Below are 13,608 nucleotides of genomic sequence, written 5' to 3'. Positions count from 1 at the left end.
GGAAATGAAGAGAAGGTTGTGTTGGTGGCTTACCTACTAAGTTTGCATAAGAAGGCTCTCTTCTTCCTCCCTCTCCTTCTCCTCTAGACTTCTCTTTCTTGCTCTCCTCCCTCTCTCTAACCTAATGTGTGTATGAGTGAGTGTGTTATGTGTGTTTTCAAGCTAGGGGGTGTGTTGGTATTTATAGACAATCCCTTGAGGCAAAAAGTCTAAAAAGTCCCTTAGTTGGAAATGGATGGAAAGGTTAGGATTTGTTTGGATTCTAAGGAACTGGAAGGGATTTGGGAGGCTTGGTCAATGATTTAGGCAACACTTAGTTAAAAGGGAACTAGTTTTGGAATTAGCACCCTAGGTCTAGGTACTAGGTTGGTGGTTTTTCCTAGAAGTTCATGATGATGTTTCTTGGAAATTGATTTCTCACTTTCTTCTAGGAAGGCTAGGCATAGGGAAGGGTGAAGGGAGATTTTTTTTTTTTTTTTTTTTTTTATATATCCTAGGCACATTCCTCATGGTGTATACATATATATTACAAGATTGATGGTACTTCAAGGTACAAGGTACAAATACTAGTTTGGGGTAAATTTAGAATTTAAATAAAGAAGTGAGGAGTTGGAATTAAACTCATGTATTGGAACCTTACTTATGTATAATTAAATTAAATTAGGCTAAGGAACCTAATTAGGCTAGGATATTCTTGTTCCGATAAAAATTAAAAATGCTAACTGATAAGATTCGAAATAATTTAAGAAACTAAGGAGATTTAAGGAAATAATTCAAATACATTTTTCCGAGGCTTCACATTAAATATAATGAAAGGAGGAGGATTGGAACCTTAATGATGTATTTAATTATGATCTAGTTAGGTCTAGGACTAATGTAAATATCTTCTAGTTAGAAGTACACACATATATATAGCAAATCTTTATAGGTACCAAAGTCATTATTGCTCCAAGATTTCAAGAGATTTTAAAGTACAATGATTATAGTCTAGGGGGGGTATGATGGCTAGCCATGTGATGGTGCATTGATGGACATGTTATATATATATATATATATATTGTACAAATCTAAGAAATTGTAAAATTTATTATTAAAAAAGATTTTTGGGTAAAAGTGCATATATATATATATAAGTACTTGTTTGGGGTCAATTTGTGATTTAATAAAAATGTGAGGGGTTAGGTTCAATTAAAGTATCTATTTCAAGTGTAAAATAATTCAGTTTGTATTATCTTGCTTTGAATTTAAAGGTAAATAACCGAACGATGACTGTAAAAATCAAAAGTTAAGGTTTAGAGCAATTAATCTAAAATTTGAGAGCTAAGTAATTAATATTAGAGTGTTAGAGGTGATTTCTAAGCTTCCAGGATCGATTAGGGTTTGTATGGATTCGCCCGTGATGCGTTTTCAGTCCTAGGGCTTAATTTGCGATTAATCGACGAACTAAGGGCTTTATTATAATAATTCAAAATTTAGGGACCTAATAAGGTTTACAAAAAGTCTGGGGCCTCACACGACCGGCCAAACATTTGGCCGATGGAAACAAAACACAGCCGGTGGCCTCAAGACATGGCCGGTGATGTGTGGGGATGGCCATCAAGCCACTCCCTGCCCCTCAAAGGAAAAACACAAGTGTTTGGTGGAAAACCAAACACAAAATAGTCGAGTCGAGAGATCCTGAGGCAAGGCGCGTAGCCGAGACCTCCGGGAACTCAAGACGAACACAAACCAGGATGACCACCGAGTGTTCAAACGGTGACGGCCAGGTCTTGAGGACGGTCAAAAATGGGGTGTCTACAGTTGCCCCTCTTGGACAGAACTCGAAAGTCATAAGAATGACGGGAGTGAGTGTCAAAGCCCAGAGACGACCCATTTTTGACAAGGCCGAAGACTTAGACAAAGCATACAAGCAGCAGACAAAGATATGCGCCCGAGGGCAGGGGCAAAATGCAAGACAATGCACGAAGCCGAGCATAGCTTATGATCATGCAAGAAACATAGGGACGTATCCCGGTGTTTCGGAAAGGTATAAGCATTGGAACGTATTCCAAATGCTCTTAACCAAAGAGGGGAAAACATAGGGACATATCCCGGTGTAGTTCAAATGGCCAAGAACTAGACCCTTTTGCACCCCCTAACCAACACAAATGTAGAGAGAGAGGGAGATATACAGAGAGAGAGTGATATATATATGATATATATCAGATTTTCTAACCCTTGAAATGGGAGGAGAGGCCCCCGATTCATAGAGAAGATGAAGGCTTGAAGCTTCTAAGGGAAGCTAGGCAAAAGGGTCAAGGGGGTCAAGCTTCTCTTAGAAGCTTGGAGCAAAAGGGCCAAGCTTCTTGGAGAGGCTAGGCAAAGGGGTCAAGCTTCTCTTAGAACCTTGTGCAAAAGGTGCAAAATGTGCAAGCTTCTCTTGGAACCTTAGAAGGGTTCAAGCTTCTTGGAGAAGCTTGTAGCAAAGGTTCAAAAGGTTCAAGCTTCAACAAGAAGCTAAAACCAAGGGTCCAAAAGGTTCAAGCTTCCTCAAGAAGCTAGAACCAAGGGTTCAAAAGGTTCAAGCTTCCCCAAGAAGCTAGAGCTAAGGGTTCAAAGGTTTCAAGCTTCCACAAGAAGCTAAAACAGGGGTTCAAATAGTTCAAACCCTCTCAAGAGAAGGGCTCGGCCAGAAAAAGTGGCCGATTGACCAAAATCAGTGGCCGGCCGACCAAACAGAGTGCCGACCGGCCAAACATTTGGCCGATGGAAACAAAACACTGCCGGTGGCCTCAAGACATGGCCGGTGATATGTGGGGATGGCCATCAAGCCACTCCCTGCCCCTCAAAGGCAAAACACAAGTGTTGGGTGGAAAACCAAACACAAAATAGTCGAGTCGAGAGATCCTCAGGCAAGGCGCGTAGCCGAGACCACCGTGAACTCAAGACGAACACAAACAAGGACGAGCACCGAGTGTTCAAACGGTGACGGCCAGGTCTTGAGGACGGTCAAAAATGGGGTGTCTACAGTTGCCCCTCTTTAACAGAACGCGAAAGTCATAAGATTGACGGGAGTGAGTGTCAAAGCCCATAGACGACCCATTTTTGACAAGGCCGAAGACTTAGACAAAGCATACAAGCAGCAGACAAAGATATGCGCCCGAGGGCAGGGGCAAAATGCAAGACAATGCACGAAGCCGAGCATAACTTATGATCATGCAAGAAACATAAGGACGTATCCCGGTGTTTCGGAAAGATATAAACATTGGAACGTATTCCAAATGCTCTTAACCAAAGAGAGGGAAACATAGGGACATATCCCGGTGTAGTTCAAATGGCCAAGAACTAGACCCTTTTGCACCCCCTAACCAACACAAATGTAGAGAGAGAGGGAGATATATAGAGAGAGAGTGATATATATATGATATATATCTGATTTTCTAGCCCTTGAAATGAGAGGAGAGGCCCCCGATTCATAGAGAAGATGAAGGCTTGAAGCTTCAAAGGGAAGCTAGGCAAAAGGGTCAAGGGGGTCAAGCTTCTTGGAGAGGCTAGGCAAAGGGGTCAAGCTTCTCTTAGAACCTTGTGCAAAAGGTGCAAAAGGTGCAAGCTTCTCTTGGAACCTTAGAAGGGTTCATGCTTCTTGGAGAAGCTTGTAGCAAAGGTTCAAAAGGTTCAAGCTTCCCCAAGAAGCTAAAACCAAGGGTCCAAAAGGTTCAAGCTTCCTCAAGAAGCTAGAACCAAGGGTTCAAAAGGTTCAAGCTTCCTCAAGAAGCTAGAGCTAAGGGTTCAAAGGTTTCAAGCTTCCACAAGAAGCTAAAACAGGGGTTCAAATAGTTCAAACCCTCTCAAGAGAAGGGCTCGGCCAGAAAAAGTGGCCGATTGACCAAAATCAGTGGCCGGCCGACCAAACAGAGTGCCGACCGGCCAAACATTTGGCCGATGGAAACAAAACACTGCCGGTGGCCTCAAGACATGGCCGGTGATATGTGGGGATGGCCATCAAGCCACTCCTTGCCCCTCAAAGGCAAAACACAAGTGTTTGGTGGAAAACCAAACACAAAATAGTCGAGTCGAGAGAACCTGAGGCAAGGCGCATAGCCGAGACCTCCGGGAACTCAAGACGAACAAAAACATGGACGACCACCGAGTGTTCAAGCGGTGACGGCCAGGTCTTGAGGACGGTCAAAAATGGGGTGTCTACAATTGCCCCACTTTGACAGAACTCGAAAGTCATAAGAATGACGGGAGTGAGTGTCAAAGCCCAGAGACGACCCATTTTTGACAAGCCCGAAGACTTAGACAAAGCATACAAGCAGCAGACAAAGATATGCGCCTGAGGGCAGGGGCAAAATGCAAGACAATGCACGAAGCCGAGCATAACTTATGATCATGCAAGAAACATAGGGACGTATCCCGGTGTTTCGGAAAGGTATAAGCATTGGAACGTATTCCAAATGCTCTTAACCAAAGAGGGGGAAACATAGGGACATATCTCGGTGTAGTTCCAAAGGCCAAGAACTAGACCCTTTTGCAACCCCTAACCAACACAAATGTAGAGAGAGAGGGAGATATATAGAGAGAGAGTGATATATATATGATATATATCAGATTTTCTAACCCTTGAAATGGGAGGAGAGGCCCCCGATTCATAGAGAAGATGAAGGCTTGCAGCTTCTAAGGGAAGCAAGGCAAAAGGGTCAAGGGGGTCAAGCTTCTCTTAGAAGCTTGGAGCAAAAGGGCCAAGCCTCTTGGAGAGGCTAGGCAAAGGCGTCAATCTTCTCTTAGAACCTTGTGCAAAAGGTGCAAAATGTGCAAGCTTCTCTTGGAACCTTAGAAGGGTTCAAGCTTCTTGGAGAAGCTTGTAGCAAAGGTTCAAAAGGTTCAAGCTTCCCCAAGAAGCTAAAACCAAGGGTCCAAAAGGTTCAAGCTTCCTTAAGAAGCTAGAGCTAAGGGTTCAAAGGGTTCAAAAGGTTCAAAAGGTTCAAGCTTCCCCAAGAAGCTAGAGCTAAGGGTTCAAAGGGTTCAAGCTTCCACTAGAAGGTAAAACAGGGGTTCAAAAGGTTCAAACCCTCTCAAGAGAACGGCTCGGCCAGAAAAAGTGGCCGATTGACCAAAATCAGTGGCCGGCCGACCAAACAGAGTGCCGACCGGCCAAACATTTGGCCGATGGAAACAAAACACAGCCGAGTCGAGAGATCCTGAGCCAAGGCGCGTAGCCGAGACCTCCGGGAACTCAAGACGAACACAAACAAAGACGACCACCGAGTGTTCAAACGGTGACGGCCAGGTCTTGAGGACGGTCAAAAATGGGGTGTCTACAGTTGCCCCTCTTTGACAGAACTCGAAAGTCATAAGAATGACGGGAGTGAGTGTCAAAGCCCAGAGACGACCCATTTTTGACAAGGCCGAAGACTTAGACAAAGCATACAAGCAGCAGACAAAGATATGCGCCCGAGGTCAGGGGCAAAATGCAAGACAATGCACGAAGCCGAGCATAACTTATGATCATGCAAGAAACATAGGGACGTATCCCGGTGTTTCGGAAAGGTATAAGCATTGGAACGTATTCCAAATGCTCTTAACCAAAGTGGGGGAAACATAGGGACATATCCCGGTGTAGTTCAAATGGCCAAGAACTAGACCCTTTTGCACCCCCTAACCAACACAAATGTAGAGAGAGAGGGAGATATATAGAGAGAGACTGATATATATATATGATAGAAATCAGATTTTCTAACCCTTGAAATGGGAGGAGAGGCCCCCGATTCATAGAGAAGATGAAAGCTTGAAGCTTCTACGAGAAGCTAGGCAAAAGGGTCAGGGGGGTCAAGCTTCTCTTAGAAGCTTGGAGCAATAGGGCCAAGCTTCTTGGAGAGGCTAGGCAAAGGGGTCAAGCTTCTCTTAGAACCTTGTGCAAAAGGTGCAAAATGTGCAAGCTTCTCTTGGAACCATAGAAGGGTTCAAGCTTCTTGGAGAAGCTTGTAGCAAAGGTTCAAAAGGTTCAAGCTTCCCCAAGAAGCTAAAACCAAGGGTCCAAAAGGTTCAAGCTTCCTGAAGAAGCTAGAACCAAGGGTTCAAAAAGCTCAAATGGTTCAAGCTTCCTCAAGAAGCTAGAGCTAAGGGTTCAAAGGGTTCAAGCTTCCACAAGAAGGTAAAACAGGGGTTCAAAAGGTTCAAACCCTGTCAAGAGAAGGGCTCGGCCAGAAAAAGTGGCCGATTGACCAAAATCAGTGGCCGGCCGACCAAACAGAGTGCCGACCGGCCAAACATTTGGCCGATGGAAACAAAACACAGCCGAGTCGAGAGATCCTGATCCAAGGCGCGTAGCGGAGACCTCCGGGAACTCAAGACGAACACAAACAAAGACGACCACCGAGTGTTCAAACGGTGACGGCCAGGTCATGAGGACGGTCAAAAATGGGGTGTCTACAATTGCCCCTCTTTGACAGAACTCGAAAGTCATAAGAATGACGGGAGTGAGTGTCAAAGCCCAGAGACGACCCATTTTTGACAAGGCCGAAGACTTAGACAAAGCATACAAGCAGCAGACAAAGATATGCGCCCGAGGGCAGGGGCAAAATGCAAGACAATGCACGAAGCCGAGCATAACTTATGATCATGCAAGAAACATAGGGACATATCCCGGTGTTTCGGAAAGGTATAAGCATTGGAACGTATTCCAAATGCTCTTAACCAAAGTGGGGGAAACATAGGGACATATCCCGGTGTAGTTCAAATGGCCAAGAACTAGACCCTTTTGCACCACCTAACCAACACAAATGTGGAGAGAGAGGGAGATATATAGAGAGAGACTGATATATATATGATATATATCAGATTTTCTAACCCTTGAAATGGGAGGAGAGGCCCCCGATTCATAGAGAAGATGAAGGCTTGAAGCTTCTAAGGGAAGCTAGGCAAAAGGGTCAGGGGGGTCAAGCTTCTCTTAGAAGCTTGGAGCAATAGGGCCAAGCTTCTTGGAGAGGCTAGGCAAAGGGGTCAAGCTTCTCTTAGAACCTTGTGCAAAAGGTGCAAAATGTGCAAGCTTCTCTTGGAACCATAGAAGGGTTCAAGCTTCTTGGAGAAGCTTGTAGCAAAGGTTCAAAAGGTTCAAGCTTCCCCAAGAAGCTAAAACCAAGGGTCCAAAAGGTTCAAGCTTCCTGAAGAAGCTAGAACCAAGGGTTCAAAAGGCTCAAAAGGTTCAAGCTTCCTCAAGAAGCTAGAGCTAAGGATTCAAAGGGTTCAAGCTTCCACAAGAAGCTAAAACAGGGGTTCAAAAGGTTCAAACCCTCTCAAGAGAAGGGCTTGGCCAGAAAAAGTGGCCGATTGACCAAAATCAGTGGCCGGCCGACCAAACATAGTGCCGACCGGCCAAACATTTGGCCGATGGAAACAAAACACAGCCGAGTCGAGAGATCCTGAGCCAAGGCGCGTAGCCGAGACCTCCGGGAACTCAAGACCCGAACACAAACAAAGACGACCACCGAGTGCTCAAACGGTGACGGCCAGGTCATGAGGACGGTCAAAAATGGGGTGTCTACAGTTGCCCCTCTTTGACAGAACTCGAAAGTCATAAGAATGACGGGAGTGAGTGTCAAAGCCCAGAGACGACCCATTTTTGACAAGGCCGAAGACTTAGACAAAGAATACAAGCAGCAGACAAAGATATGCGCCCGAGGGCAGGGGCAAAATTCAAGACAATGCACGAAGCCGAGCATAACTTATGATCATGCAAGAAACATAGGGACGTATCCCGGTGTTTCGGAAAGGTATAAGCATTGGAACGTATTCCAAATGCTCTTAACCAAAGTGGGGGAAACATAGGGACATATCCCGGTGTAGTTCAAATGGCCAAGAACTAGACCCTTTTGCACCCCCTAACCAACACAAATGTAGAGAGAGAGGGAGATATATAGAGAGAGAGTGATATATATATGATATATATCATATTTTCTAACCCTTGAAATGGGAGGAGAGGCCCCCGATTCATAGAGAAGATGAAGGCTTGAAGCTTCTAAGGGAAGCTAGGCAAAAGGGTCAAGGGGGTGAAGCTTCTCTTAGAAGCTTGGAGCAAAAGGGCCAAGCTTCTTGAAGAGGCTAGGCAAAGGGGACAAGCTTCTCTTAGAACCTTGTGCAAAAGGTGCAAAATGTGCACGCTTCTCTTGGAACCTTAGAAGGGTTCAAGTTTCTTGGAGAAGCTTGTAGCAAAGGTTCAAGCTTCCCCAAGAAGCTAAAACCAAGGGTCCAAAAGGTTCAAGCGTCCTCAAGAAGCTAGAACCAAGGGTTCAAAAGGTTCAAAAGGTTCCTCAAGAAGCTAGAGCTAAGGGTTCAAAGGGTTCAAGCTTCCACAAGAAGCTAAAACAGGGGTTCAAAAGGTTCAAACCCTCTCAAGAGAAGGGCTCGGCCAGAAAAAGTGGCCGATTGACCAAAATCAGTGGCCGGCCGACCAAACAGAGTGCCGACCGGCCAAACATTTGGCCGATGGAAACAAAACACAGCCGGTGGCCTCAAGACATGGCCGGTGATGTGTGGGGATGGCCATCAAGCCACTCCCTGCCCCTCAAAGGCAAAACACTAGTGTTTGGTGGAAAACCAAACACAAAATAGTCGAGTCGAGAGATCCTGAGGCAAGGCGCGTAGCCGTGACCTCCGGGAACTCAAGACGAACACAAACAAGGACGACCACCGAGTGTTCAAACGGTGACAGCCAGGTCTTGAGGACGGTCAAAAATGGGGTGTCTACAGTTTCCCCTCTTTGACAGAACTCGAAAGTCGTAAGAATGACGGGAGTGAGTGTCAAAGCCCAGAGACGACCCATTTTTGACAAGGCCGAAGACTTAGACAAAGCATACAAGCAGCAGACAAAGATATGCGCCCGAGGGCAGGGGCAAAATGCAAGACAATGCACGAAGCCGAGCATAACTTATGATCATGCAAGAAACATAGGGACGTATCCCGGTGTTTCGGAAAGGTATAAGCATTGGAAGGTATTCCAAATGCTCTTAACCAAAGAGGGGGAAACATAGGGACATATCCCGGTGTAGTTCAAATGGCCAAGAACTAGACCCTTTTGCACCCCCTAACCAACACAAATGTAGAGAGAGAGGGAGATATATGGAGAGAGTGTGATATATATATGATATATATCAGATTTTCTAACCCTTGAAATAGGAGGAGAGGCCCCCGATTCATAGAGAAGATGAAGGCTTGAAGCTTCTAAGGGAAGCTAGGCAAAAGGGTCAAGGGGGTCAAGCTTCTCTTAGAAGCTTGGAGCAAAAGGACCAAGCTTCTTGGAGAGGCTAGGCAAAGGGGTCAAGCTTCTCTTAGAACCTTGTGCAAAAGGTGCGAAATGTGCACGTTTCTCTTGGAACCTTAGAAGGGTTCAAGTTTCTTGGAGAAGCTTGTAGAAAAGGTTCAAAAGGTTCAAGCTTCCCCAAGAAGCTAAAACCAAGGGTCCAAAAGGTTCAGGCTTCCTCAAGAGGCTAGAACCAAGGGTTCAAAACGTTCAAAAGGTTCCTCAAGAAGCTAGAGCTAAGGGTTAAAAGGGTTCAAACTTCCACAAGAAGGTAAAACAGGGATTCAAAATCAAGAGAAGGGCTCGGCCAGAAAAAGTGGCCGATTGACCAAAATCAGTGGCCGGCCGACCAAACAGAGTGCCGACCGGCCAAACATTTGGCCGATGGAAACAAAACACAGCCGGTGGCCTCAAGACATGGCCGGTGATATGTGGGGATGGCCATCAAGCCACTCCCTGCCCCTCAAAGGCAAAACACAAGTGTTTGGTGGAAAACCAAACACAAAATAGTCGAGTCGAGAGATCCTGAGGCAAGGCGCGTAGCCGTGACCTCCGGGAACTCAAGACGAACACAAACAAGGACGACCACCAAGTGTTCAAACGGGTACGGCCAGGTCTTGAGGACGGTCAAAAATGGGGTGTCTACAGTTTCCCCTCTTTGACCGAACTCGAAAGTCATAAGAATGATGGGAGTGATTGTCAAAGCCCAGAGACGACCCATTTTTGACAAGGCCGAAGACTTAGACAAAGCATACATGCCGCAGACAAAGATATGCGCCCGAGGGCAGGGGCAAAATGCAAGACAATGCACGAAGCCGAGCATAACTTATGATCATGCAAGAAACATAGGGACGTATCCCGGTGTTTCGGAAAGGTATAAGCATTGGAACGTATTCCAAATGCTCTTAACCAAAGAGGGGGAAACATAGGGACATATCCCGGTGTAGTTCAAATGGCCAAGAACTAGACCCTTTTGCAACCCCTAACCAACACAAATGTAGAGAGAGAGGGAGATATATAGAGAGAGACTGATATATATATATGATATATATCAGATTTTCTAACCCTTGAAATGGGAGGAGAGGCCCCCGATTCATAGAGAAGATGAAGGCTTGAAGCTTCTAAGGGAAGCTAGGCAAAAGGGTCAAGGGGGTCAAGCTTCTCTTAGAAGCTTGGAGCAAAAGGGCCAAGCTTCTTGGAGAGGCTAGGCAAAGGGGTCAAGCTTCTCTTAGAACCTTGTGCAAAAGGTGCAAAATGTGCAAGCTTCTCTTGGAACCTTAGAAGGGTTCAAGCTTCTTGGAGAAGCTTGTAGCAAAGGTTCAAAAGGTTCAAGCTTCCCCAAGAAGCTAAAACCAAGGGTCCAAAAGGTTCAAGCTTCCTGAAGAAGCTAGAACCAAGGGTTCAAAAGGTTCAAAAGGTTCAAGCTTCCTCAAGAAGCTAGAGCTAAGGGTTCAAAGGGTTGAAGCTTCCACAAGAAGCTAAAACAGGGGTTCAAAAGATTCAAACCCTCTCAAGAGAAGGGCTCGGCCAGAAAAAGTGGCCGATTGACCAAAATCAGTGGCCGGCCGACCAAATAGAGTGCCGACCGGCCAAACATTTGGCCGATGGAAACAAAACACAGTCGAGTCGAGAGATCCTGAGCCAAGGCGCGTAGTCGAGACCTCCGGGAACTCAAGACGAACACAAACAAAGACGACCACCGAGTGTTCAAACGGTGACGACCAGGCCTTGAGCACGGTCAAAAATGGGGTGTCTACAGTTGCCCCTCTTTGACAGAACTCGAAAGTCATAAGAATGACGGGAGTGAGTGTCAAAGCCCAGAGACGACCCATTTTTGACAAGGCCGAAGACTTAGACAAAGCATACAAGCAGCAGATAAAGATATGCGCCCGAGGGCAGGGGCAAAATGCAAGACAATGCACGAAGCCGAGCATAACTTATGATCATGCAAGAAACCTAGGGACGTATCCCGGTGTTTCGGAAAGGTATAAGCATTGGAACGTATTCCAAATGCTCTTAACCAAAGAGGGGGAAACATAGGGACATATCCCGGTGTAGTTCAAATGGCCAAGAACTAGACCCTTTTGCACCCCCTAACCAACACAAATGTAGAGAGAGAGGGAGATATATGGAGAGAGTGTGATATATATATGATATATATCAGATTTTCTAACCCTTGAAATAGGAGGAGAGGCCCCCGATTCATAGAGAAGATGAAGGCTTGAAGCTTCTAAGGGAAGCTAGGCAAAAGGGTCAAGGGGGTCAAGCTTCTCTTAGAAGCTTGGAGCAAAAGCGCCAAGCTTCTTGGAGAGGCTAGGCAAAGGGGTCAAGCTTCTCTTAGAACCTTGTGCAAATGGTGCAAAATGTGCAAGCTTCTCTTGGAACCTTAGAAGGGTTCAAGCTTCTTGGAGAAGCTTGTAGCAAAGGTTCGAAAGGTTCAAGCTTCCCCAAGAAGCTAAAACCAAGGGTCCAAAAGGTTCAAGCTTCCTCAAGAAGCTAGAACCAATGGTTCAAAAGGTTCAAAAGGTTCAAGCTTCCTCAAGAAGCTAGAGCTAAGGGTTCAAAGGGTTCAAGCTTTCACAAGAAGCTAAAACAGGGGTTCAAAAGGTTCAAACCCTCTCAAGAGAAGGGCTCGGCCAGAAAAAGTGGCTGATTGACCAAAATCAGTGGCCGGCCGACCAAACAGAGTGCCGACCGGCCAAACATTTGGCCGATGGAAACAAAACACAGCCGAGTCGAGAGATCCTGAGGCAAGGCGCGTAGCCGAGACCTCCGGGAACTCAAGACGAACACAAACAAAGACGACCACCGAGTGTTCAAACGGTGACGGCCAGGTCTTGAGGACGGTCAAAAATGGGGTGTCTACAGTTGCCCCTCTTTGACAGAACTCGAAAGTCATAAGAATGACGGGAGTGAGTGTCAAAGCCCAGAGACGACCCATTTTTGACAAGGCCGAAGACTTAGACAAAGCATACAAGCAGCAGACAAAGATATGCGCCCGAGGGCAGAGGCAAAATGCAAGACAATGCACGAAGCCGAGCATAACTTATGATCATGCAAGAAACATAGGGACGTATCCCGGTGTTTCGGAAAGGTATAACATTGGAACGTATTCCAAATGCTCCTAACCAAGGAGGGAGAAACATAGGGACATATCCCGGTGTAGTTCAAATGGCCAAGAACTAGACCCTTTTGCACCCCCTAACCAACACAAATGTACAGAGAGAGGGAGATATATAGAGAGAGAGTGATATATATATGATATATATCATATTTTCTAACCCTTGAAATGGGAGGAGAGGCCCCCGATTCATAGAGAAGATGAAGGCTTGAAGCTTCTAAGGGAAGCTAGGCAAAAGGGTCAAGGGGGTCAAGCTTCTCTTAGACGCTTGGAGCAAAAGGGCCAAGCTTCTTGGTGAGGCTAGGCAAAGGGGTCAAGCTTCACTTAGAACCTTGTGCAAATGGTGCAAAATGTGCAAGCTTCTCTTGGAACCTTAGAAGGGTTCAAGCTTCTTGGAGAAGCTTGTAGCAAAGGTTCAAAAGGTTCAAGCTTCCCCAAGAAGCTAAAACCAAGGGTCCAAAAGGTTCAAGCTTCCTCAAGAAGTTAGAACCAAGGGTTCAAAAGGTTCAAGCTTCCGCAAGAAGGTAGAGCTAAGGGTTCAAAGGGTTCAAGCTTCCATAAGAAGCTAAAATAGGGGTTCAAAAGGTTCAAACCCTCTCAAGAGAAGGGCTCGGCCAGAAAAAGTGGCCGATTGACCAAAGCAGTGGCCGGGCAACCAAACAGAGTGCCGACCGGCCAAACATTTGGCCGATGGAAACAAAACACAGCCGAGTCGAGAGATCCTGAGGCAAGGCGCGTAGCCGAGACCTCCGGGAACTCAAGACGAACACAAACAAGGACGACCACCGAGTATTCAAACGGTGACGGCCAGGTCTTGAGGACGGTCAAAAATGGGGTGTCTACAGTTGGCCATCTTTGACAGAACTCGAAAGTCATAAGAATGACGGCAGTGAGTGTCAAAGCCCAGAGACGACCCATTTTTGACAAGACCGTAGACTTAGACAAAGCATACAAGCAGCAGACAAAGATATGCGCCCGAGGGCAGGGGCAAAATGCAAGACAATGCACGAAGCCGAACATAACTTATGATCATGCAAGAAACATAGGGACGTATCCCGGTGTTTCGGAAAGGTATAAGCATTGGAACGTATTCCAAATGCTCTTAACCAAATAGGGGGAAACATAGGGACATTTCCCGGTGTAGTTCAAATGGCCAAGAACTAGACCCTTTTGCACCCCCTAACCAACTCAAATGTTGAGAGAGAGGGAG

This window comes from Camellia sinensis, chromosome 8 (genome assembly GCF_055761805.1).
Source record: "Camellia sinensis isolate YWXY chromosome 8, ASM5576180v1, whole genome shotgun sequence".
NCBI lineage: Eukaryota > Viridiplantae > Streptophyta > Magnoliopsida > Ericales > Theaceae > Camellia > Camellia sinensis.
Note: the sequence above shows the minus strand (reverse complement) of the source record.